This window comes from Bombina bombina, chromosome 1, assembly GCF_027579735.1.
Source record: "Bombina bombina isolate aBomBom1 chromosome 1, aBomBom1.pri, whole genome shotgun sequence".
Classification (NCBI taxonomy): domain Eukaryota; kingdom Metazoa; phylum Chordata; class Amphibia; order Anura; family Bombinatoridae; genus Bombina; species Bombina bombina.
The window spans coordinates 592,942,408-592,970,261 of NC_069499.1; the positions used below are offsets into that span (position 1 = coordinate 592,942,408).

General features: G+C 40.6%; 1 protein-coding gene across 1 annotated transcript in view; it reads right to left on the reverse strand.

Moving 5' to 3' along the window:
- The window catches only part of DIP2A (disco interacting protein 2 homolog A), a 311,461-nt gene that overhangs the window by 255,156 nt on the left and 28,451 nt on the right, over window positions 1-27,854 (reverse strand). The gene's annotated exons all lie outside the window — the stretch shown is intronic.

Sequence of the window (27,854 nt, forward strand, 5' to 3'; positions counted from 1 at the left end):
TTTGTGTCCCATACAAACATTACCAGAGCTACGTTAGAGCTGGTCCCAGAGTGTCGAGAGTGTTCGTGTGCAGACTCCATGTTTTTTGCAGCTTGGGAGATAGGAACTTATCGCAAGGCTGATTATTGTGTGCTTTCACGGTCATCTTTAGTAGCAGCTTGTCTCCATATATTGCCCGGGCTGGGAGCTAGTGTACATAGATAGTCTCTCTATCCAGGTACAGTAATCCCAGTGTTGTATATCTGATCATGCTCTGGTTTCCAGTAACGGCTGTAGCTGCAGAAGCAGGTTTATAGCTAGGAGTGGTCTCCTTTACTGAGTCTGGTATTATCTCTTCTTCGATCTCTAATTCAGATGAGCTCCGCTCACGCATGGCATCCGGATCTGCAGCAACGGCCACTGCCTCTGGGGTCACCGGTCCCTCTGTTTGGAGGACTAGAATGAATGGAGGTATGTTAGAAACGGCTTTTACGGGATCTTTCTGAGTATAAAAGTTAGAAGCCTAGTTAGCTCTAACCCCGCATGCTACACGAGCTCTAGCCGAGTCCCTTATAATTTGGTCCTTGAGTTCCGGTGTTGTCCCTTTAATGTTTAGAGCTGTTATAAGGAGGTCGCACAATTCCCTCTCCAGGTTCCGATAGTAGTCATCTATAAACTGGATCAATTGTGTTTCTCATCTTTGCAGGCCCTCCATTCCTGATGTGAAGTTCAGGTGAGTCGCAACTAAGGCACCTTTCAGTTGCTATAATTGAGCAGACGGGTTCCTTTATGAAATCTTCTAAAAGATGTAGTAGGAAGACAAGTTGTAAGGCACACAAAGTGCTGTTTAACGACAGGGCCTAAGGCTCCCTGCCGGGGATATAGTGAAGGCCGAGATCTTGAAACGGCTCCAGGCGCCGATGCCAGCAGCAATTCTTGTAATTTTTGGCACAATAGTTGTGGCTTCCAAAATATAAAGTAGCTCTCGCAATATGTTACATGGATCATTCTATTGAAAGATGGAATATTAGAATTTTCAGAGAAAAGCTGTAGCAGCATGCAGCTATGCGACTGATGATGGCCGCTGCCCGGAAGTTCCCCCTAATGTGTTTTAAATAAACAATTTTTTAAACTTAAGCATAGTTCTAGCACCTTTGTTTTTCCCATTTGAATGCTACTCAGAGTTGAGCATCACATCCTTGGATCTTTCTTGTGATTCAACTGACTGAGCAACACCTGGAGAGAGGGTGAGCCAATACACCCTGAGATATCAGCACGTCACTACCAGCACATTGGTGTGCTATTTTTGGATTTTGGTTACATCATTTCATGCTCACTTTTGGTTGATCTGCACATGAGGCGCCCCTCTGTTTTGTGTTTGATCTCAAAGTTTGGCTCTGATTCGTCTGTAAAGAGGAGAGCAACTACCTATACATCCATCGAGGCCCTTTGAATAGTGCAGAGCACGGATTCTTTTGAGACTATTATTGCATAACTGTTTGGTAACAAATTTATTGTTTGTATTCTTCATTGAGATAAGATCTGTTATATCTGTTGAAATATTTATTTCAATATTACCCACTTGGATGCCCCCTCAATTGGTTTGTTTTAGTATCTTGATCCAACCTCCCCATCCAACTACCACCCTATTTCCCTATTCCCTCTTGCCTCAAAGCTTCTCGAAAAGCTAGTATATGCACGCCTATTTTCATTTCCTTACATTAAACTTCCTCCTTGGCCCACTGCAATATGGATTTCGTCACCATCACTCCACAGAGACAGCAATCGTTAAGGTTACCAATGACCTACTTGCAGCAAAATACAAAGGCTAATTCTCTCTGCTTATCCTTCTTGATCTGTCCGCAGCCTTTGATACTGTTGACAACCCTCTTTTGCTCAATACCCTCCAATCCTTCGGCATTTGTGACACAGCCCTCTCGTAGTTCTCTTCCTACCTGTCAAACCATACCTTTAGTGTAGCCTTCTCTGGGGCCTCCTCTGCCCCGTCACCACTTTCTGTCGGGGTACCGCAAGGCTCTGTCCTCTGTCCCCTTTTCTTCTCAATCTACACGTCATCATTAGGTTCCCTAAAAAAGTCTCACGGGCTCTAATATCATTTTTATGCCGACAACACCCAAATCTACTTCTCTGCACCAGACCTATCTCCTTTCTTGCTAACCCGTGTCACTAACTGTCTTTCTCACATCTCTTCCTGAATGTCCTCACTACCTCAAGCTAAATCTCTCCAAAACTGAGATCCTTATCTTCCCAAATCTCCACCCCCAATCTCTCTATAATTGTCGAGAACTCAATGATTACCCCTACCCCGCATGCCAGATGTCTTGGGGTCAACATTTGACTCAGATCTTTCTTTCACTCCTCACATTCAGTCCTTGGGGTCGATTTATGAAGCAGCGGATGCTGCTTTCGACCCAGGAAGTTAAAGGGACACTGAACCCAAAAAAATTTTTTGTGATTCAGATAGAGCATGAAATTTGAAGCAACTTTTCTAATTTACTCCTATTATCAAATTTTCTTCATTCTCTTGGTATCTTTATTTGAAATGCAAGAATGTAAGTTTAGATGCCGGCCCATTTTTGGTGAACAACCTGGGTTGTTCTTGCTGATTGGTGGATAAATTCATCCACCAATAAAAAAGTGCTGTCCAGAGTACTGAACTAATAAAAAAGCTTAGATGCCTTCGTTTTTAAATAAAGATAGCAAGAAACGAAGAAAAATTGATAATAGGAGTAAATTTGAAAGTTGATTAAAATAGCATGCTCCATCTAAATCATGAAAGAAAAAATTTGGGTTCAGTGTCCCTTTAAGAAGCAGCGGTCCTAAGACCGCTGCTCCTTAACTCGTCCGCCACCTCTGAGGTTGCGGACAGCAATCAGCCCGATCGAATAAGATCGGGTTGATTGACACCACCTGCTAGGGGGCGGTATTGCACCAGCAGTTCACAAGATTTATCGATGTGCAGCGGACATGATCCGCTATATCGGATCATGTCCGCTCGCACCTACATAAATTAACCCCTATGGCTAAATCCTGCCGCTTCCCCTTAAAAACATCTCTAAAATTAGACATTTCCTTACACGAGACACAACTAAGATTTTAATCCACTCTCTCATCCTTTCCCGCCTCGATTACAGCAACTCTGTCCTCTCTGGTCTCCCCAGCTGCCGCCTAGCTCCTTTACAATCCATAATGAATGCCTCTGCCAGGTTCATCTTCCTTACACATCGCTCTTCATCTGCTGCACCTCTCTGCCAATCCCTTCACTGGCTTCCTCTTGCCTCTAGGATTAAACACAAAATTCTCACTCTGACATACAAAGTCCTCAAACTACACTGCTCCCCCCTATATCTCAGACCTTGTCTCCAGATACTCTCCCTCCCGTCCCCTTCGCTCTGCTCATGACCTCCTACTCTCCTCCTCTCGTGTTACATCATCACACTCCCGTGTACAGGACTTCTCCAGACTGGCTCCCATCTTGTGGAACTCTCTGCCTCGCTCCACAAGACTCTCCCCTAGCTTTGAAAGCTTCAAGCGATCCCTAAAGACTCTACTGTTCAGGGATGCATACAAGCTACACTAACCTTTCTTTATACCAGTTCCTCTCCTCCATTGCCAGGAACAAACAGCTCAATGGCTTGTTCTATGGCCCCGTTACCACCTGGAAGTAGCTTCTTTTTGCCCATTTGTGCTTTTCACAGAGGAGAACTTTCCTAAAGTGCATCATTCTTATCCCGCCTAACATGGTCAGACCAGCCCCGAAATACCAGGCAATTCTCCTCTGAACAAGGGAAACGGCAACCCCAGACGATCGTTTCGGCCTTCTATGGGCCTCTTCAGTGAGGTGCAGCCATATCCCTCTAAACACATTGGGCAGGGAGTCCATGTCTAGTTTGTTTTTAACAAAAACAGAATTTATGCTTACCTGATAAATTACTTTCTCCAACGGTGTGTCCGGTTCACGGCGTCATCCTTACTTGTGGGAATATCTCTTCCCCAACAGGAAATGGCAAAGAGCCCAGCAAAAGCTGTCCATATAGTCCCTCCTAGGCTCCGCCCACCCCAGTCATTCGACCGACGGACAGGAGGAAAAAAACAGGAGAAACTATAGGGTGCCGTGGTGACTGTAGTTAGAGAAAATAATTCATCAGACCTGATTAAAAAACCAGGGCGGGCCGTGGACCGGACACACCGTTGGAGAAAGTAATTTATCAGGTAAGCATAAATTCTGTTTTCTCCAACATTGGTGTGTCCGGTCCACGGCGTCATCCTTACTTGTGGGAACCAATAACAAAGCTTTAGGACACGGATGAAGGGAGGGAGCAAATCAGGTTACCTAAACAGAAGGCACCACGGCTTGCAAAACCTTTCTCCCAAAAATAGCCTCCGAAGAAGCAAAAGTATCAAATTTGTAAAACTTGGCAAAAGTGTGCAAGGAAGACCAAGTCGCTGCCTTACATATCTGATCAACAGAAGCCTCGTTCTTGAAGGCCCATGTGGAAGCCACAGCCCTAGTAGAGTGAGCTGTGATTCTTTCAGGAGGCTGCCGTCCGGCAGTCTCGTAAGCCAATCGGATGATGCTTTTAAGCCAAAAGGAAAGAGAGAGGTAGAAGTCGCTTTTTGACCTCTCCTTTTACCAGAATAGACGACAGAGAAGATGTTTGTCTGAACTCTTTTGTAGCTTCTAAATAGAATTTTAGAGCACGGACTACATCTAAATTGTGTAACAAACGTTCCTTCTTTGAAACTGGACACAAAGAAGGTACAACTATCTCCTGGTTAATATTTTTGTTGGAAACAACCTTTGGAAGAAAACCAGGCTTAGTATGCAAAACAACCTTATCTGAATGGAACACCAGATAGGGCGGAGTACACTGCAGAGCAGATAACTCAGAAACTCTTCTAGCAGAAGAAATAGCAACCAAAAACAAAACTTTCAAAGATAACAACTTAATATCTATGGAATGTAAAGGTTCAAACGGAACCCCTTGGAGAACTGAAAGAACTAGATTTAGACTCCAGGGAGGAGTCAAAGGTCTGTAAACAGGCTTGATCCTAACCAGAGCCTGAACAAATGCTTGAACATCTGGCACAGCTGCCAGTCGTTTGTGTAACAAGACAGATAAAGCAGAAATCTGTCCCTTTAGAGAACTCGCTGATAATCCCTTATCCAAACCTTCTTGTAGAAAGGAAAGGATCTTAGGAATTTTGAACTTATTCCATAAGAATCCCTTGGATTCACACCAGCAGATATATCTTTTCCATATTTTATGGTAAATTTTTCTAGTTACCAGTTTTCTGGCTTGAACCAGAGTATCTATCACGGAATCTGAAAACCCACGCTTTGATAGAATCAAGCGTTCAATTTCCCCAAGCCGTCAGCTGGAGGGAAACTAGATTTGGATGTTCGAATGGACCCTGTACAAGAAGATCCTGTCTCAAAGGTAGCTTCCATGGTGGAACCGATGACATATTCACCAGGTCTGCATACCAAGTCCTGCGTGGCCATGCAGGAGCTATCAAGATCACCGAGGCCCTCTCCTGCTTGATCCTGGCTACCAGCCTGGGAATGAGAGGAAACGGTGGAAACACATAAGCTAGGTTGAAGGTCCAAGGCGCTACTAGTGCATCCACTAGAGTCGCCTTGGGATCCCTGGATCTGGACCCGTAGCAAGGAACCTTGAAGTTCTGACGAGACGCCATCAGATCCATGTCTGGAATGCCCCATAATTGAGTTAACTGGGCGGAAGCTCATTCCCTGGGACAGGTGGTCCAGGGTTAGCCACCAACGGAGTGAGTCTCTAGTCTTCTGATCTACTTGAATCACTGGAGACAAGTCTGTATAGTCCCCATTCCACTGTTTCAGCATGCACAGTTGTAATGGTCTTAGATGAATTTGCGCAAAAGGAACTATGTCCATTGCTGCAACCATCAATCCTACCACTTCCATGCACTGAGCTATGGAAGGACGTGGAATAGAATGAAGAACTTGACAAGCGTTTAGAAGTTTTGACTTTCTGACTTCTGTCAGGAAAATCCTCATTTCTAAAGAATCTATTATTGTTCCCAAGAAAGGAACTCTTGTCGACGGAGACAGGGAACATTTTTCTATGTTCACCTTCCAACCGTGAGATCTGAGAAAGGCCAGAACGATGTCTGTGTGAGCCTTTGCCTTTGAAAGAGACGACGCTTGTATTAGAATGTCGTCCAAGTAAGGTACTACTGCAATGCCCCTTGGTCTTAGAACCGCTAGAAGGGATCCGAGTACCTTTGTGAAAATCCTTGGAGCAGTGGCTAACCCGAATGGGAGGGCCACAAACTGGTAATGTTTGTCCAGAAAGGCGAACCTTAGGAACTGATGATGATCTTTGTGGATAGGAATATGTAGATACGCATCCTTTAGATCAGTGCTTTCCAAACTGTGTGTCGGGACACACTAGTGTGTCGGCAGCAGTGTGTAGGTGTGTCCCTGCTTCAGCCCAAATTTTTTTTAATTTTTTTTTTTGGGTTCTTACTTTCCGTCTGCTTGCTACTCATATCACATGGTTGACACGTGATTGATACCTAGGGGGTCACAGATCATCTTAACCTATTGGCGCAGCTCAGTGGGAACTGAAACTATTGCCATTGGCGGCTTTGGGGGCACATTGGCTCCTTACTGCACGTGTAGTCTCCTTAAATGGCTCGTGACTGCATGTGTAGTCAGTGAGTGGGACAGCAGTGTGTTTGCAGCGTGGGCAGTAGTCAATCGGACTCACCGAGCTCTGAGGGTGGCAGCTTAAATGCTGAGCTGAAGTCAGTGGAGGTTTTTTGCAGCTAGCTCCCAGTAGTGCATTGCTGCTCCTGCTCTTGATATATGGATAGGACGTGGAATCAAAAATGCTTGATGATGAAATGTGAGTGTCTTTATCTAATATTACACCAAATATTCAGAAACTGTTCATCCCATCAACCTCATACATCCCATTAAAATAATAAGTAGTTATTTGTGTTATTAAACTTTTTTTAAATTCTTGCACATACTGTACATACTGTTACTTATACATAAATTATATAATAACTAAATGTATTTACGTGTCCATATCTCTTAAAACAAGCTAGTTTAACCTCCTTTTTGCTAGTACAACTGAAATACTGTGTCACGAAATGATGTAGGTCTAAAAAGTGTGTCACCAACATGAAAAGTTTGGAAAGCTCTGCTTTAGATCCACGGTAGTCATAAATTGACCTTCCTGGATTGTAGGTAGAATCGTTCGAATGGTTTCCATTTTGAAAGATGGTACTCTGAGAAATTTGTTAAGGATCTTTAAATCCAGAATTGGTCTGAAAGTTCCCTCTTTTTTGGGAACTACAAACAGATTTGAGTAAAATCCCATTCCTTGTTCCGCCGTTGGAACTGGGTGTATCACTCCCATTTTTAACAGGTCTTCTACACAATGTAAGAATGCCTGTCTCTTTATTTGGTTTGAGGATAAGTGAGACATGTGGAACCTTCCCCTTGGGGGTAGTTCCTTGAATTCCAGAAGATAACCCTGAGAAACTATTTCTAGTGCCCAGGGATCCTGAACATCTCTTGCCCAAGCCTGAGCAAAGAGAGAGAGTCTGCCCCCTTCTAGATCCGGTCCCGGATCGGGGGCTACTCCTTCATGCTGTTTTGTTAGCAGCAGCAGGCTTCTTGGCCTGCTTACCCTTGTTCCAGCCTTGCATCGGTTTCCAGGCTGGTTTGGTTTGTGAAGCATTACCCTCTTGTTTAGAGGATGCAGAGTTGGAGGTCGGTCCGTTCCTGAAATTGCGAAAGGAACGAAAATTAGACTTATTCTTGGCTTTGAAAGGCCTATCTTGTGGAAGGGCGTGGCCCTTTCCCCCAGTGATGTCTGAGATAATCTCTTTCAATTCTGGCCCAAAGAGAGTTTTACCCTTGAAGGGGATATTAAGCAATTTTGTCTTGGAAGATACATCCGCTGACCAAGACTTTAGCCAAAGCGCTCTGCGCGCCACAATTGCAAACCCTGAATTTTTCGCCGCTAATCTAGCTAATTGCAAAGCGGCATCTAAAATAAAAGAATTAGCCAACTTGAGTGCGTGAACTCTGTCCATAACCTCCTCATACGGAGTCTCTCTACTGAGCGACTTTTCTAGTTCCTCGAACCAGAACCACGCTGCTGTAGTGACAGGAACAATGCACGAAATGGGTTGCAGGAGGTAACCTTGCTGTACAAAAATCTTTTTAAGCAAACCCTCCAATTTTTTATCCATAGGATCTTTGAAAGCACAATTATCCTCGATAGGAATAGTATTGCGCTTGTTTAGAGTAGAAACTGCCCCCTCGACCTTAGGGACTGTCTGCCATAAGTCCTTTCTGGGGTCGACCATAGGAAATAATTTCTTAAATATAGGAGGGGGGACAAAAAGGTATGCCGGGCTTCTCCCACTCCTTATTCACTATATCCGCCACCCGCTTGGGTATAGGAAAAGCGTCGGGGTGCACCGGAACCTCTAGGAACTTGTCCATCTTGCATAATTTTTCTGGAATGACCAGTTTGTCACAATCATCCAGAGTAGATAACACCTCCTTAAGCAGTGCGCGGAGATGCTCTAATTTAAATTTAAATGTCACAACATCAGGTTCTGCCTGTTGAGAAATTCTACCTGAATCTGAAATTTCCCCATCTGACAAAACCTCCCTCATGGCCCCTTCAGATTGGTGTGAGGGTATGACAGAGCAATTATCATCAGCGCCCTCCTGCTCTACAGTGTTTAAAACAGAGCAATCGCGCTTTCTCTGATATGCAGGCATTTTGGATAAAATATTTGCTATGGAGTTATCCATTACTGCCGTTAATTGTTGCATAGTAATAAGCATTGGTGCGCTAGAAGTACTAGGGGCCTCCTGCGTGGGCAAAACTGGCATAGACACAGAAGGAGATGATGTAGAACTATGTCTACTCCCTTCATCTGATGAATCATCTTGGGCAACTTTACTATCTGTGGCAGTACTGTCCTTACTTTGTTTGGACGCTATGGCACAATTATCACACAATTTTGAAGGGGGAGACACATTGATCTTCAAACATATAGAACATAGCTTATCTGAAGGTGCAGACATGTTAAACAGGCTTAAACTTGTCAATAAAGTACAAAAACCGTTTTAAAACAAAAACGTTACTGTCTCTTTAAATTTTAAACAGTGCACACTTTATTACTGAATATGTGAAAAAGTATGAAAGAATTGTTCAAAATTTTCACCACAGTGTCTTAAAGCATTCAAAGTATTGCACACCAAATTTCAGAGCTTTAACCCTTAAAATAAAGAAACCAGAGCCGGTTACAGTTTTAACCCCTCTACAGTCCCAGCTACAGCCTTTGCTGCGACTTTACCAAACCCAGGGGGGAATACGATACCAAATGAAGCCTTCTAGGAACCTTTCCAACTACTTTCAGATCCACACACATGCATCTGCATGTCCTGCTCTCAAAAGTAACTGCGCAGTAATGGCGCGAAAATGAGGCTCAGCCTACAACTGGGAAGGCCCTTCCTGACTGGAAAGGTGTCTAACTCAATGCCTGACGTTAAAAAACGTTCCCCAAAGTTTGTAAGTGTGAATTTCAAACATAAAGATGTATAAAATGCCCAAATAAAGCAATCGATTTTGCCCATAAAAGTGTCTACCAGTTTTATAGCCCATATTAAGCCCTTTATTCTGTTTGAGACTAAGAAAATGGCTTACCGGTCCCCATGAGGGGAAATGACAGCCTTCCAGCATTACACAGTCTTGTTAGAAATATGGCTAGTCATACCTTAAGCAGAAAAGTCTGCTAACTGTTTCCCCCAACTAAAGTTACTTCATCTCAACAGTCCTATGTGGAAACAGCAAACGATTTTAGTTACTGCTGCTAAAATCATCTTCCTCTCACAAACAGAAATCTTCATCTTTTTCTGTTTCAGAGTAAATAGTACATACCAGCACTATTTTAAAATAACAAACTCTTGATAGTAGAATAAAAAACTACAACTAAACACCACATACTCTTAACCATCTCCGTGGAGATGTTGCCTGTGCAACGACAAAGAGAATGACTGGGGTGGGCGGAGCCTAGGAGGGACTATATAGACAGCTTTTGCTGGGCTCTTTGCCATTTCCTGTTGGGGAAGAGATATTCCCACAAGTAAGGATGACGCCGTGGACCGGACACACCAATGTTGGAGAAATTAGTTTTAAATGCATGTTATAAGTAGAGGTTTTGCAATTCAGTGCCTAAAATTGTGGATATATATTTTTTTAAATGGTCCCTTAAACATGAATCTACCTAAATACCACAATTCCCACATGACTCACCCCACTCCATCTATATCCATATGCAACACACAACATGCCCCTCTGTTCTGCAAGTATACTGTACATCCTGTGAAAATTCAGTGAATGTATTTATAGGCCTGTGTATTTGTAGATTTCTGGCCCCTACCTTAGTAAACAGTTGCTTATATTTGAGGTTAGTTATACAGCAGTAGATGATTTTGTTTAAATATAAAAAATAAAATACAAAAAAAAAATAATAATCAAGGGTGTCCCCCCCATTTAAAAATGTCAAACACCCCTGTCCAAAAAGTGTGTGCGCTATAAAATCTGTGGCCTAATACACTATCATAGGTTTCATCACTTCATATAGCACAGTACTATAAATGGTATAATAGATACATCTAAAACACATCAGACAGTTAAGGGACATGAACCTCACATTTTTTCTTTAAAGGGACAGTAAACTTAAAAAATAATGTTATATAATTCTGCACATAGTGCACAATTACGTAACATTATCTTAGCGACAGGTTTAAAAATCAAAGGATTTGAGAGATTTTAGCTCTCAAAGTTGCACTTACCTGGTCTCCTCTCCAGGCTCTTCTTATCAAGTCTTCTTTTTCCAAAGCGGTTCACAGGCTCGCTCCTGCTCTGGTCTGGTCACAAGCTACATTTAGTTCAATAGCGCAATCGGGCACTCTGTGATTAGACAGCGTGCCCGTGAACCATTTTGGAAAAAGAAGACCTGATCAGAAGATCCTAGAGAGGAGACCAGGTAAGTGCAACGGACGAGAGACACGGACAGAGACATCATCAGGTAGACTGCAGTGCAGCAAGAGAATAGTGGGAGCTAGCTGGTGATTAGTGGCTACACACATATGCTTTTTCTCATTGGCTCAGTAGAAGTATTCTGTAAGCTCCCAGTAGTACATTGGCGCTCTGGCACTTTGCAGTGGTTACAAACACAGAGCATTTTATTATTGTACTGTTTGCATAGAATATGAGGACTTTTTTTTTGCATGTTTATATTTCTTACCTAATGAATATGGAAAAGTTTGCATCTCCAAAATCCTACACCCAAAGGGGACTCAAATATTTACACAAACATTTTCCCTATCTAGCAAGCAACATAGTTTAGTATGAAACTGGTCTGCAAGCCAAGTAGTTAAAACTATGATTTTATATTAAGGGAGTTTCTTCACTTTAAATCTAGCATTCGAGTCAATAATTAGATATGTGATTAGCAGAACAAGTATACAAACCCACAAGCAAAAGAAGCATGAACTATAATTGCATTAGGGCCAGAACACACATCACCCTCTCTAAAGACGCACTGAGCTAGTAACCCCACCCAAATTCCACTCTCCAGTCAGCACAGAACAGGAAGATGTTAAAGCAAATGGTTACAGAAAGGTGATCATAGACAAGCACTATTGTTGCACAGACTAGCAAGTTGGTGCAGGTGGCTGTAAGGAAGCGTGGGTGCTTTAATGCCGACTGAGCAATCAAGAAACTTCATAAAGTGGATTCATATACTAGACAGCAGTAAAGCATTAACAGCAGTACTAGAATGTTCTACTATTTGCTTTAAGAATGAAATTAAAGCAGTAATGCAGCAAACTAAACTATGACCACAAGTTAGCCGATACTCACATTTAAATATGACACAACTTCGGGGCAGTGTCTCTCAAAGGGATATGAAACCCACATTTTTTCATTTTGCGATTCACATAGAGCCTGCGCTTTTAAACAACTTTCTAATTTACTTCTATTATCAATTTATCTCTGTTCTCTTGGTAATCTTTTGATGAAAAGCAGGGACGTAAACTCAGGCGCGTGCCCATGTTTGGAGCACTATATGGCAGCAATTTTGCCAAAATGTTATCCATTTGCAAGATCACTATATGGCAGCACTATTTCCTGCCATGTAGTGCTCCAGACACCTACCTAGGTTTCTCTTTGTCTGAATCACAAAAGAAAATGTTTCACATCCCTTTAACCTTGTGTGTGTGCAGTCAGTAGGGCTAAAATTTACCTGCTCTTATGAATTACAGTGTCCCTTTACGACAGCATTGAGCTCTTTTCAGAGACGGATTTCTTCTTGTGAAAGTGCAACGCACTAAGATTTGGATTTGCACAGATCTTGGTGTGTTGCACATTCACACAAAGAAATCCAGCTCCGAAGAGAGACAAATACTCCAAGCTGCCACCTTTTTCTGCACTCTGCAGTAAATGGAACTGTCGAATGCACACATCTAATTCATGTGAATCCCTTTAAAAGGACACTGCACTGTAAATTTTCTTCCACTTAATGTATTCTCATTGACTTGCTGTTCCAGTCTCCAAATAGAAAAAGTGTGAATCTCATTCTATGGGCCTGATGATCAAAGGATTCTTCAGCTTGGAGGAAATTGCAGTTTAGACTTCACAGGGGCTGAACTCACTTAATGCTCAAAAGAAAAAGCATCCTGTATATGAAGGAGAGAAAACCCATTGCAAAATAGCACTGCATGATATGAGAGTTTTGTTATACTTATACTGTACTTTGTGCATTGTATGTTATATTACTCTACACTTCAGATTGGGTCCTTTCAGTATTATTACATTTAAAGTGATGATCACTTCCATAACTTTGCATTGTATGAAAACTCTTCTCCTAACTAGCATATTGATATGCTTATTTTGTTCCAATGTCAAATAGATTTTTAATATTGAGCGCTTTTGTCAGGCTCTGTTACTTGTTTCAATGCAGCCTCTCTGAATGATTTTCCCTTAGGTTTTTTTGACTGGCAGCTCTTTCAGCCAATCAGAGTCTCAATATGCGTCCCATGTAAGTTAATCACAGCACACTTCCGTGCTTGGAACTCAGGCTGGAAGTTAAACTGCACACACACAACTGCTACGCTATTTGCGCAACATAAACAGTGAGGCTGCTTACTGTTAACACTGTTACTGTTAACAATAAGCAGCCTGTTTATGTTGCGCAAATAGCAAAGTAGTTGCGTGTGCGCAGTTCAACTTCCAGCCTGAGTTCCAAGCACGGGAGTGTGCTGTAATTAACTTACATGGGGCACATGGTGAGGCTCCGATTGGCTGAAAGAGCTGCCAGTCAAAGAAGCCTAAGGGAAAATCTTTCAGAGAGGCTGCATTGAATCAGGTAACGGAGCCTGACAAAAATGCTCAGTATTAAAAGTAGATTTGACATTGGAACAAAATAAGCATATCAATATGCTAGTTAGGAGAAGAGTTTTCAGACTAAGTGAAGTTATGGAAGTGAATTTACCATCACTTTAAGCTTTGTACTTTTTATTTTATAATTTTAATACATTTAGATTCAGATCCAGCACTGATTTTACAAATTGTGATTATGTTTTGAAATGTTGTTACTTTAACAAATTAGTATAATACTTTGTATATTTCTTTGTATCTTTTACAAAATTGCATTGCAGTTGGTATTGGTATCTGTTGTAAAATAAAAGTGACAGTTTCAGAAGGTGGAAGGGACAGGGCAGTTACCTGGGCTGAAGAGGGGAGTTGCCAAGGTACGTCTGAAACTCTCTCACAAATCCTGTGCAATTATGTAAGCATTTTAAAACAAGCTGGTCTCACTGATTTGTCTTGCTAGCTGTATATAGGTAAAGATTGCTTTAAATTTACAATACACTTATTTAACTGACAAAAAAGTAATACATACTAAAATATAGAGAAAAACATAATTTATGTAAGAACTTACCTGATAAATTAATTTATTTCATAGTGGCAAGAGTCCATGAGCTAGTGACGTATGGGATATACATTCCTACCAGGAGGGGGCAAAGTTTCCCAAACCTCAATATACCTATAAATACACCTCCCACCATACACATGCCTCAGTTTTAACGTATAGCCAAGTAGTGCGGTGTAAAAAAGCATACAAAAAGAGGAACTGGAAAAATAATGTGCTTTTATACAAAAAATCATAACCACCAAAAAAATAGGGTGGGTCTCATGGACTCTTGCCACTATGAAAAATGAATTTATCAAGTAAGTTCTTACATAAATTATGTTTTCTTTCATGTAAGTGGCAAGAGTCCATGAGCTAGTGACGTATGGGATATAATACCCAAGATGTGAAAATCCACAGAGTCACTAGAGATTGAGATTGTTTATACATATTTACAGCAATTGCTATAAACTTTTGGGGACAATAGTCTGCATAATTTCATTACTCAACACGCAGCTACATCTCTCCCTGGAATTGAGGGCACAGAATGGAAGTGTGTTAACTTTAGGAAAGTGCTGTATGAACATAAACTTTGCATCATTGGAGCTGCTGTACTAATTTAATGTCCTATATACATGTCATATAGTCAATTTCATCTTAGCTGTATGTTTACACAGCTCATTTATTCTACATAAAGGGGGAATGTGCTGCAGTTTATTCACCTGAAATGAAACTACCAGAGATCTAAGCTTTATACAAGAATCTCCAAAGTTGTATAAGACTTGTACTAATTGAAACTCTTATAACTGTCATATTTATTTTGGGATAACAATTTGAATGATTGCTTTGTTCAGAAGGAAACTACCTCCCATTGCTGGTTTAAAGACACAGTGGGGAAACATTTGATCTTCATTGACCTTATGATATTTGAACTGTTGTTTTAGTTTTATACTCGGCTCAAACTCCAAACTGGTTAGGCACACACCTCCTCCTTTCCTGCTGTGTTGTGTCACAGCAGGTCATACCCTATCTCCTTTTTCCGTCCTGGTCAAGTGAGGACACTATCCCTGAGGTGTTGTGCCAAATAAGAACTTTCGGCTGAAGGTTTATCATTCTCCCATATGGGTCTAATTTCTTCAAGTTCAATGAGGGCAAAATAGAAGATTCAATAAAAGGATTAACTCAAACCATGTTCTCACACTAGAGCCCTAGATGGGGGAGAGGTGGAGAAACTAAGCAACTGACACATCACTAGGAGCCAGCTCAAATTTTTAGAACAGGGGACAAGGTCTCATATAGGGGTTAATTTATTAACATCAGCCTGTAGAAACAACATACCTATAGCTACATCTCTTGTAGGCTATAATCCTTTTGGAAGTGAAACCCCCAGCTCATGTCTTAAAATGGCACACTCTAATAAGAAAAAACATCAACAAAGATTGGGTGACGGCCCCAAACGTACAGTAGCAGATCACTTCTCTAATAGACTGCACTCAGACAGAGAAGGTTCAGACGACGAATCAAGAGACTCACTCTCCTCATGTAAGGGGATCCCTGATTCAGATTCTCTCTTAAAGGGGAAAATAGCCCATTCTGACTCTAAGGTACTGGACTCGATAAATGCATTATCGTCTAAGATTGACACCCACTACACCTCCCTGAGGTCCGAAATTCGGAACTCTGTGGCAGAATTACGTAGAGATTTAAACACACAAAATGAAAGATCTGAGGCTCTGGAGAGGAAGCAAGAAGACATGGCGGTTGATCAGGCTAATCTGCTTTCCTATGCCCAATCCTTGGCCGAAATCATTAGTGACCTCGAATCTAAGATGGCAGATATCGAAGATAGGTCCAGAAGGAATAATATTAGGATAAGGGGCATCAAGGAAGATGTGAGTCCTTCTAAATTACCTGATTATTTGTTTACCCTTTTTCAAGTCCTTCTGGGCCCTCTTAAAGACACAGATGCTCTAATTGATAGAGCGCATAGAGCTATTAAACCGAGGACAATGGCATCAGAGTTACCAAGAGACGTTATTGTACGTCTTCACTATTTCACCTTTAAAGAAAGACTGATGAGGGCTTCTTTTTCCAACAAAACGTTTACTGAAAAATATCCAGGCATACAACTATTTCCTGACCTTTCATCTTTCACCCTAGCAAAAAGAAGATCATTTGCACCTATAACCTTGGGTCTGAGGAAAGCTGGGATCAAATATAGATGGGGTTTCCCAGTGAGACTTTTCTTTCAACATGAAAACAAGAGTTATGTTGTTTCTTCGCTTGAACAAGGTCTGAGGCTATTAACGACTCTGGGTCTGGGGCAACAGGCAGCAATTTCTGATCCTACTCCAGCTCTTCAGAGGGATTTAAGGCCATCAGCGGCAGAATGGCAACCTTTGTCTAAAAGACCAAACAAGCAACAAGATAGAGCATCAACATCTTCAACAGGAGAACCAAGTCTCACGTAGAGTGTTACTAAAGACTTAGTGGAAACTTCCTATATCTGAGTAGGATAGTCAACTCACTAATGCAGGTCACTGCTGATAGGCGATAATAGTCTATAATGACAGGTCAATTATACTACTTGCTTTATCCTGCAGATACTGAGTTGTGTTTTCAAGTTAAGTTTTGGCTCTTGCCAAAACCCGAAGAACTGTAGAAATGATGTGATATTATAATGCATATGGCTCATCTCCGCAAAAGAATCTAGAGATAGACCAACTAAATTGGGTAATAATGTTCATGTTGTTTTTTATCTCCTGGTTTTTTTTTTTTGCAGGTTCTAGTTCTTCAAGGTTAAGATAAGATTGGTAACAGGTTTATGTTTAATGACTTTATGTTCCACAGGATCATTGGGACTCAGAATGAATATTACAATTGTGGATAATGCACTATTGCTCCTTATGTATTCCCATATGGAGGATGAGATTATAGTCATACATAAGTGAAGGTGTAATGCTTTTGTCTACACTATTAATCATATCCTATTATTTTGCTCATTCTTTTGTGGCATTGTTTTTCTATTATTCTCTCTCTAGCTCAGTTGCAGAGGATCCCTCCACACAGACTCTCCCCTTCACGCATCTCACACCCCTTCTTTTTTTACGTTAGGCCCAGCTCAGTAGGGTTTCACAGAGATTGTTAAAAAAAAAAAGAAAAGAAAAAAGAAAGGAAAAAAGAAGGAAAAAAAAAATAAAAAAAACATCTCATACATTCTGCTTCAGCAACACTGGTTATCACATGTTATTAAGTTTCACATATCTATAGAGATAACATTTGAAGCCAAGGCACTCTATACCTAAACATTACAAGCGGCCTTCGCCCCCCTCCTCCCTTCCTTTCTTCCTCCTTTCTCTTCTTCTCTTCATCTCTAGCTATATTCACTCTCCACTCTCCTTCTATTTCTTTTTTCTTCTCTTTGTACTCATTTCATTACACTAAGAAATAGGAAGAATCATTTGGCATTAGTGGATAGGGTACGAAAAAAAAATTAAGACTTTGAACCATATTTTGCTACCCCTTATTTTTTTCCTTTCTCTTCTTCTCATACCCCTTCCCTCAGTTCTTGACCTACATTATTCCTTCTACTCTCTCTTTTTACTTTTTACTCTTTATTCTTTTGCTAAGAAGTTGTTTATAGATATAATTCAAACAGGTTGAACTTCTCATATAGTGTTCACCCCTACTATAGGTGGACAAATAAGCGGTGTTTATCCGCTCCCGATAGAGTTTTGTTATAAGTTTTTTTCCATATTCATCTTTATAAAAGGAGCAGAGGACGGTACATTTGGTTATTAGGTCACCCGTGGACAGAGCCCCCCCCTTTTTTTTTTCTCCCCTTAGCACCCTCTCCCTTCTCCTCTCCTCTTTCCTGCTCCACCTACTTACTACCCTGTTGCCTGAGCTTATTTATATTGGAAAATGACTGGTTTAAGGTTTCTTTCCCATAATACGCAGGGTTTAAATTCCCCGACTAAAAGAAGTCTGCTTCTCAATCAACTTAGACGAAACAAAACTGATGTAGCATTTATTCAGGAAATGCATTGGCTACAACAGAGAGGTGAGGTATTTAAATGTTGCAACTATTCACATATCTATAGGGCCTCCCACCACACTAAATCCAAGGGGGTTGCCATCCTGATTAAGGACTCAGTAAGTTTTGAAGAAATTTATAGTGAAATAGACCCACAGGCGCGATACATTTTCCTGGTATGCAAGCTCAATAATACACTCTTTACCCTGATAAATTTATACGCCCCCAATATAAAACAAACACAATTCCTTAAAAAATATTCAGGAAGGTAACATCTATTAGACAAGGAGAGCTATGTGTAGGAGGGGATTTTAATCTTATGTGGGATACTGACATAGATAAATTGGTTCCTCCTACTCTTAAGAAAGACAGGTCTGCACAATCCAAGGCAGATGCGTTTAGGAGGGTGATGTTCCATTTCCAGTTGTATGACGCTTGACGGGCATATAATCCATCTGTACGGGATTACTTTTTTTTCGAATCCTCATGGGTCATTTTCCAGGATAGACACTTTCTTTGTTACTGCCAAACTTGTAGATAAGATGGAGGATTCCAAGATTCCAAGATTCTCCCGATTTTGTGGTCAGACCATAACTCGGTGACCCTTGAGATAGGCCCGATCATTCCTAGTGAGGGATATACGTGGAGATTAGCAGACTGGTTAATTAAGTCACCGGTAGATATACAAAACACCAATGAGATCATAACAGAATTCTTAAAATTAAATGACGATGGCCCTCAAAACCTCTGGGCTACCCTCAAAGCGTATATGAGAGGTCATTATATCAAGTCAGCGGCAAAAGCTAAAAAGGAAAGAGGGGGCACATTAGCCGAATTAACGTGTAAACTTAGAGACTGTCAGCTTCAAATCTCTAGAACTTATTCCATCGAGGTCAACAGACAAATACAAACGATCAAAAAACAGATCAGACATTTAGAACTACTGAGGGTTCAGAGAACTTTAGATAAGTTCAAGCAGAGATTCTATTATTGTAACAATAAGCCCACCACATTATTATCAAATAAATTGCGTAATCGAGCTGCTCAGAAACGAATAGTAGCTATCAATAGGGGTGATGTTAGGGTCTCCTCTCCAAAAGACATTGGACTGGCCTTTGGTAAATTTTATAGATCCCTTTACAACATTCAGTCTACACACGGTAACCAACGCCCAATTAAAGATGCAATTAGTTCTTTTATGAAGGCTTTGGAGCTTCCCACTCTGTCAGAAGATCATATAAAAGCCTTAAGAGGTCAAATTTCAATTGAAGAGATTAAATTAGCAATTAAACAATTTAAGACAGGAAAAGCCCCTGGCCCAGATGAGTATTCGGGGAAATTTTATAAGACATTCTCCCATCTTCTTATCCCTGTTCTTTATAGATTCTTTAACTAGATCATGCAACAAGGGACGGTGGCCCCAGAGTTCCTAGAAGCCAACATAGTCACATTGTTAAAACCTGATAAAGACCCAGCAGAATGTGGAAGTTATAGACCCATAACATTGATAAATGTGGACACTAAGCTATATTCCAAAATTTTGGCTAACCGTCTAGCTAAAGTAGTGCCAACATTGATACATGGGGATCAGGTAGGGTTCATCCCAGGTCGGGAGGGCCCTGATAATACTAGGAGATTGGTCCATATACTGTCAGAAGCTAAGAGAAAAGGGTTCCCCTCCTTGCCCTGTCCCTCAACGCAGAAAAAGCGTTCGACAGGGTGAGGTGGGATTACCTATGGGAGACCTTAGGGAGCTTCAGTTTCCCGTTACAATTTATAAGAGCAGTAAGGACCTTATATTCTTGCCCTACGGCGATAGTTGGGGGGGGTAGGTTTTCAATCCGAAAAGTTCATAGTGTCTAATGGAACAAGACAGGGATGCCCCCTGTCACCCTTATTATTCGCACTTGCTATAGAGCCACTTGCCCAAGCTATTAGAAGAGATGTTAGGATAGAAGGTGTTAAATTTAGAGATTCCTCCCATAAAATTGCGCTTTTCGCAGACGATGTCACCCTCTTGCTGACCTCTCCCAAAACTTCTTTGCCCGCTCTCATGGATATTATTCATCGATTTGGAGAGCTCAGTTTTAATAAGTTAAACTTAGCTAAAACTGAAGTATTGTCGATCGGGATCCCAGATGATGTAGTCTCGGATATCAAAAGTAGATATAATTTCAAGTGGGCGGAAAATAGTATAAAACATTTAGGAGTGCATCTTAGCCCTTATATGACCACTATGATAGATAGAAATTTTACTGACAGAATGCAAGAGTTTAAAAAGATTTTGGAGTCATGGGAATACTCAGAAATTTCATGAACGGGTAGGATAGCCTCTATCAAAATGTCATTCCTTCCAAAAATGACATACCTATTTCGTTGTATCCCCATTCAAATACCAAGATCGATAATCAATAGATTACAAAGCATGATTTCTGAGTACATATGGAGGGGTGGGAAGCCGAGGATCTCTAGTAGCAGTTTGCAAAGAACTATTAGATGAGGGGGTCTGGCATTACCAAGTATTCTAGCGTATCACGACGCAGCTAGGTTGTCTCATATTATGGGATAGAGTACTGCAGACTTAAATCTCAGATGGCAAGAAGTAGAGAGTGACATGCTACCTTTGAATATGAAATTGACGGATTTAGTTTGGATCCCTGCGCATTGCAGAGATAAACTTGGAATCACCCAACCAATTATACTTGACGCTCTAAGATTTTGGGATAAAAACAGACACAGAGGTCATCTAGCCCCACACCCATCGCCTATTCACCCTGCAGTGAGGGTGGCGTGGTGCTTACAGGAATTGCATATGAATATATGGCTAGAACACAGGGACATGTTGGTAGTCGACATACATGAAGGTATAGATCGCTTTACGCTTAACTCTTTCATGACTAAGTATCATATTCCAGGAAAATTTAGTTTTGAGGCAATTAGGCTACTTAGTTTCTTGAGAAGTTGGGGTTTACAAAATAATGAGTGGAGGGAAAAAAACAAATGGGAAACATGTTGGATATCAGACCATAAACCCAGGGGCATGATGTCTTTTCTTTACTCCTTGTTAATTGAAGAACAAACTTTAAATAAAACCTCGACTCGTTTGGCCTGGGAGAAAGATTTACATGAGACTTGATTTAGAAAACTGGCACAACGCAATAGTGTTTGCCAGAAGGTATTTACATTGTTCAACCCTTTGGGAAATTCATTATAAAATAGTTTGGAGATGGCATCTAGTGCCTACGCGCTTGCACCAATACTATCCTACTTCCTCTCCAGTATGTTGGAGAAATTGTGGACAGAAAGGTACCTGGATGCATGTGTGGTGGGAGTGTCCACAGATTAGGCCTTTCTGGCGTATATGTATGAAACTATTGGGAGACCTGCACTACAATCTCCCCTTTTCTCCCTCACTCAGTTTATTACATTTAAATTTTCCTAGAATGCCTTTGCCGAGAAAGATTTTTCTAATCTACTTCTTTAGGCCGCTAAATAAATAATTGCCAGAAAATGGAAACAGGTTTCACCCCCTCCATCCAAAACGTTGTAGAGCAACTTACCTATATGAAACAAATGGAAAAATATGTATATAACCAAATGGGGAAGGCTGACCTACACACTAAGATATGGGAGAGTTGGACAGAACTCTATGGGGAATTACAGTTAGAAAATAGAGAGCAATAGAATATGGAGACCTCTATAATGTTTCCACTAGTCAAAGTGGATCACCTTCATGACCATATCTCCATTCTTATCCCCCACCTCCCATCTCCATGTCTACTTTATCCTTTTTTCTCCCCCCCCCCTTTTTTTTTTTTTCTCTCTTCTGTCCATAGGTGTGGAAAGATCGTAACACCCCTTGCTTGGTCCTCGTGTTATATATATTCAAAGGGAATTACTTGTCTTGACTTCCTCTATTATGTAAAGACTTAGATAATGAATACATTCTTATTGTATTTAAAGTTTCACTCTATAAGATGTATAAGTTTCATGGATGTTTATTTAATGTAAAGTTTATTGTGTTGCACCATAGGAAATAAAACGAAAAAGAGGTGAATATGGTTCACAAATCAAATACTTTGTATCTATGCAAAATGTTGTTAGCTCCCCCTCTGTATGGTATATCGAGGGCGAGTCGCTTTTGCGATGTTATTCGTATCTCATATAGACAAATGATATATTGCATGTGAATGTATGGTATAATACCATAAAACTAATACTATGTCAGTGTATTTTACTTTGTTGTAACACCTCAAAAAATCTTTGATTAAAAAAAAATAATGAATAAACTAGAAGTCTTTCTGAAATCCTTGGTATCTTCGACATAGTATTTCAAAGCTCGTACCACATCCAAAGAATGTAGAGATCTCTCAAGAGAATTCTTAGGATTAGGAAACAAAGAAGGAACAACAATTTCCCTACTAATGTTGTTAGAATCCACAACCTTAGGTAAGAATTTAAACAAAGTCCGTAAAACCGCTTTATCTTCATGGAATATCAGATAAGGAGGCTCACAAGAGAGAGCCGACAACTCAAACTCTTCTAGCAGAAGAGATAGCCAAAAGAAATAACACTTTCCAAGAAAGTAGTTTAATATCCAAAGAATGCAAAGGCTCAAAAGGAGGAGCCTGCAAAATCCTTAAGACCAAATTAAGACTCCAAGGCGGAGAAATAGACTTAATAACAGGTTTGATGCGAACCAAAGCCTGAACAAAACAGTGAATATCAGGAAGTTTAGCAATCTTTCTATGAAATAAAACAGAAAGACCAGAGATTTGTCCTTTCAAAGTATTTGCAGACAAACCCTTATCCAAACCATCCTGAAGAAACTGTAAAATCCGAGGAATTCTAAAAGAATGCCAAGAAAAATTATGAGAGAAGCACCATGAAATATAGGTTTTCCAAACCCGATAATAAATCTTCCTTGAAACAGACTTACAAGCCTGTAACATAATGTTAATCACCGAGTCAGAGAAACCTCTGACTAAAAACTAAGCGTTCAATTTCCATACCTTCAAATTTAGAGATTTGAGCTCATGATGGAAAAACGGCCCTTGAGACAGAAAGTCTGGCCTTAAAGTAAGTGGCCAAGGCTGGAAACTGGACATCCAGACAAGATCCGTATACCAGAACCTGTGAGGCCATGCTGGTGCTATCCGAAACACATGAGATTGTTCCATAATGATCTTGGAGATCACCCTTGGAAGAAGAACTAGAGACGGAAAAATGTAAGCAGGCTGGTAAAACCAAGGAACTGCTAAAGCATCCACCATCTCAGCCTAAGGATCCTTACATCTGGAAAGATATCTGGGAAGTTTCTTGTTCAAACGAGAGGCCATCATATCTTTTTCTGAAAGACCCCACATTTGTACAATCTGATGAAATACATCTGGATGGAGAGACCACTCCCCTGGATGCAAAGTCTGATGACTGAGATAATCCGCTTCCCAATTGTCTACTCCTGGAATATGAATCACAGAAAATAGACAAGAGTTGGATTCTGCCCAAGAAAGATTCCGAGATACTTCTTTCATTGCTAAAGAGCTGTGAGTCCCTCCATGATGATTGACATATGCCACTGTTGTGATATTGTCTGTCTGAAAACAAATGAAAAGTTCTCTCTGTAACAAAGGCCAAGCCTGAAGAGCTCTGAAGATAGCACAGAGTTCTAAAATATTGATTGGTAACCTCCCCTCTTGAGGTTTCCAAACCCCTTGTGCAATCAGAGACCCCCAGACAGCTCCCCAACATGTAAGACTTGCGTCTGTAGAGATCACAGTCCAGGAAGGACGAAAAAAAGAGGCCCCTTGAACAATCCAATGATGGTCCAACCACCATGACAGAAAGAGTTGAATGTTGGGATTGAAGTATATATCAGTTGTGATATGCAAGCATAATCCCTGCACCATTGATTCAGCATGGAAAGCTGCAGAGGTCTCCTATGAAAACGAGCAAAGGGGATCGCGTCCGATGCTGCAGTCATGAGACCTAAAACTTCCATGCACATAGCCACTGAAGGGAACGATCGAGACTGAAGGTTTAAACAAGCTAATACCAAGTCCACTAAGTCATGGATACTGAATCTATCTGGAAATCTAAAAAGGTGACCTTTGTCTGAGGAATCAAGAAACTCTTTTGTAAATTGATCCTCCAACCATGCCTTTGAAGAAACGACACTAGTTGTTTCGTGTGAGAATCTGCTAAATGAAAAGACTGAGATATCATCCAAATAAGGAAACACAGCAATACCCTGCTCTCTGATAACAGATAGCAGGGCACCGAGAACCTTTGAAAAGATTCTTGGAGCTGTTGCTAGGCCAAATGGAAGAGCAACAAACTGGTAATACTTGTCTAGAAAAGAGAACCTCAGAAACCGATAATGATCTGGATGAATTGGAATATATAGATAAGCATCCTGTAAGTCTATTATGGACATAAAATACCCTTACTGAAACAAAAGGCAGAGTAGTCCTTTATAGTCACCATCTTGAAAGTTGGGACTCTTACAAAATGATTAAAAAGTTTCAGATCCAGAACTGGTCTGAAAGAATTCTCTTTCTTTGGGACAATGAATAGATTTAAATAGAACCCCAAACCCTGTTCCTGTAGAGGAACTGGAACAATCACCCCTGAAAGCTGTAGATCTGAAACACACTTCAGAAAAGCCTAAGCCTTCACAGGATTTGTTGGAACATGAGAAAGAAAGAATCTTCTCACGGTAGGTCTCATTCTGAAACCTATTCGATACCCTTGAGACACAATATTCTAAATCCACTGATTCTGAACGGAACCTGACCAAATTTCCTGAAATGATTTCAATCTGCCCCCCACCAGTTGAACTGGATTGAGGACTGCATCTTCATGCAGTCTTGGAGGCTGGATTTGCTTTCTTATAAGGCTTGGTTTTATTCTAATTTGAAGATGGTCTCCAATTGGAACCAAAGGCCTTAGGGGAAGGAGTCGACTTTTGTTCCTTATTCTGACGAAAGAAACGAAAACAATTAGGAGCCTTAAATTTACCTTTAGACTTTTTATCTTGAGGTAAAAAAACACCTTTCCCCCCAGTAACAGTGGAAATAATAGAATCCAACTGAGAACAAAATAGATTCTTACCCTGGAAAGACAAAGAAAATAATTTAGATTTAGACAACGTCAGCATTCCAAGATTTAAGCCATAAAGCTCTTCTGGCTAAAATAGCTAAAGACATAGATTTTACATTGATCCTAATAATGTCAAATATAGCATCACAAATTAAATGATTAGCATGTTGAAGCAGAAGAATAATGCTGGGTAAATCATGATCTTCTACCTGACAAGCTAAATTGTCCAACCAAAAAGTTGAAGCAGCAGCCACATCAGCCATAAAAATGGCAGGTCTAAGAATATAAGCAGAATGTAAATAAGCTTTCCTTAGATAAGATTCAATCTTTCTATCTAAAGGATCCTTAAACGAAGTACTATCTTCCATAGGAATAGTAGTATGTTTGGCAAGAGTGGAAATAGCCCCATCAACCTTAGGGACTTTTCCCCAAAACTCTAAATTAGCCACAGGTAGAGGATACAACTTTCTAAACCTAGAAGAAGGATTAAAAGAAGTACCAGGCTTAGACCATTCTTTAGTAATCATATCAGAAACAGCATCTGGAATAGAAAAAACCTCAGGAGCAACCTTAGGAGGTTTAAAAACAGAATTTAAACATTTACTGTTTTTTTTATCAAGAGGACTAGACTCCTTTAACAATGAGCAAATATAATCAATCAATCTTAAACAGATAGAAAGATTTGTCAATTTCAGAATCTGAATCAGGATCCTCTGAACTAGAGGAATCCTCATCAGCAGAGGACATTTCAGTATGCTGTCGGTCAATACAAAGTTCATCAGAAATATGAGAAGTTTTAAAAGACCTTTTACGTTTATTTGAAGGCTGAATAGCAGACATAGAGGCCCATTTATCAAGCTCCATATGGAGCTTGTGGGCCCGTGCTTCTGGCGAGTCTTCAGACTCGCCAGAAACAGCAGTTATGAAGCAGCGGTCTAAAGACCGCTGCTCCATAACCCTGTCCGCCTGCTCTAAGCAGGCAGACAGGAATCGTCACAATTCAACCCGATCGAGTACGATCGGGTTGATTGACACCTCCCTGCTGGCGGCCAATTGGCCGCGAGTCTGCAGGGGGCATATTGCTCTCCGCATTCAGCGAGGTCTTGCGGACCTGATCTGCAATGTTGGATCAGGTCCGCAAGACCTTTGATACATAGGCCTCATATCCTTATCTATAGCTGCAGCAATATAATCTTTAACGTCTGCAGGAATATTAGGTACATTAGACGTTGAAGGAACAACAGACAATGTATTAGTACTAATAGAATCATTATCCGCATGCAAAAGCTTATCATGACAGATGCCACATAATTGAGCTGAAGAAATAACATCAGTTAATTTACAACAGACAGACTTAGCTTTGGTAGAACTGTGTTCAGGCAGCATGGTTTCTACAGCAACATCAGGGGCAGGATCAGACTGAGACATCTTACAAAATGTAAAAAGAAAAAAAAACAACATTTAAACAAAATATCCAATTTCCTCATATAGCAGTTCCAGGAATGGGAAAAAATGCTTATGCTAAAGTAAAATGCAAAAAAATAAGCATTATGGTTCTTGATAAGATGAAGAGAACCAGAAGTAATAAAGGAAGAGGGGTAATATACAAAAAACTTCTGGCGCCAAGTATTACGCAAAAGGAAATCCCCCCCCCCCCCCAAAAAAAAAAAATGTTTTGGCGCCAAAGCTAACATCATGAAATGACGCAACTTGCGTCATAACAAGCACGACTTTGCGCCCAAACTACTTACGTCAACAAAGACTCAGGAAATGACAAAACTTGCGTCACCCTAGACGCAATTCCGCGTCAAGAATGACGCCATAAAGAACGGCATTTTGTGTCCTTGCAAGCCTAGTTTGCCCGCCAAAATTTTGGAAAATAGAGTCAAACTGAAAAAACTAGAACCACAGGTAAAAAATAATCTTCCCAAATACAAATTCCATATTGAAACTGATAGACTGCAGAAAAGGGAAATATACATAGACCTGACTATTGGCAAATACATATATTTAAAACTTTATAACATAAAGTGCCAAACATAGCTGAGAGTGTCTTAAACAAAAATGATACATACTTACCGAAAGACACCCCTCTTCATATAGCAGATAGCCAAATCAGTACTGAAAAACATCAGCAGAGGTAATGGTATAGAAGTATAACGTTGATCTGAAAAGGGAGGCAGGAGATGAATTCCTGCGACCGATTACAGAGAGCCTTTGAAAGGATTCCCCATGGGTGAAACCACTAAATCAACAGGCAATACTCATTTCACATCCCTCTGACAAACACTGTACTCAGAGAGGAATTGGGCTTCAGAATGCTTAGAAGCGCCTATCACAGAAGAAATCAAGCACAATTTACTTCACCACCGCCATAGGAGGCAAAGTTTGTAAAAACTGAGGTATGTGTGTGGTGGGAGGTGTATTTATAGGCATTTTGAGGTTTGGGAAACTTGCCCCCTCCTGGTAGGAATGTATATCCCATACATCACTAGCTCATGGACTCTTGCCACTTACATGAAAGAAAGCCAAATTGAATGGAAAAAGTTTCAGATTATTTTGTAATTGATGCAAATTGAGCCTTTTTTAGATAAGCCCCAGGTGTTCTCAAGTTACCTTCTCTCTCCTATGTTAACTTTTGTATCCCAGAGAACTTCATTACTTTATATGGAAGGCATCTCTCCTCTTTCTGACAACCAGGTACCACCCCTTTTCTTAG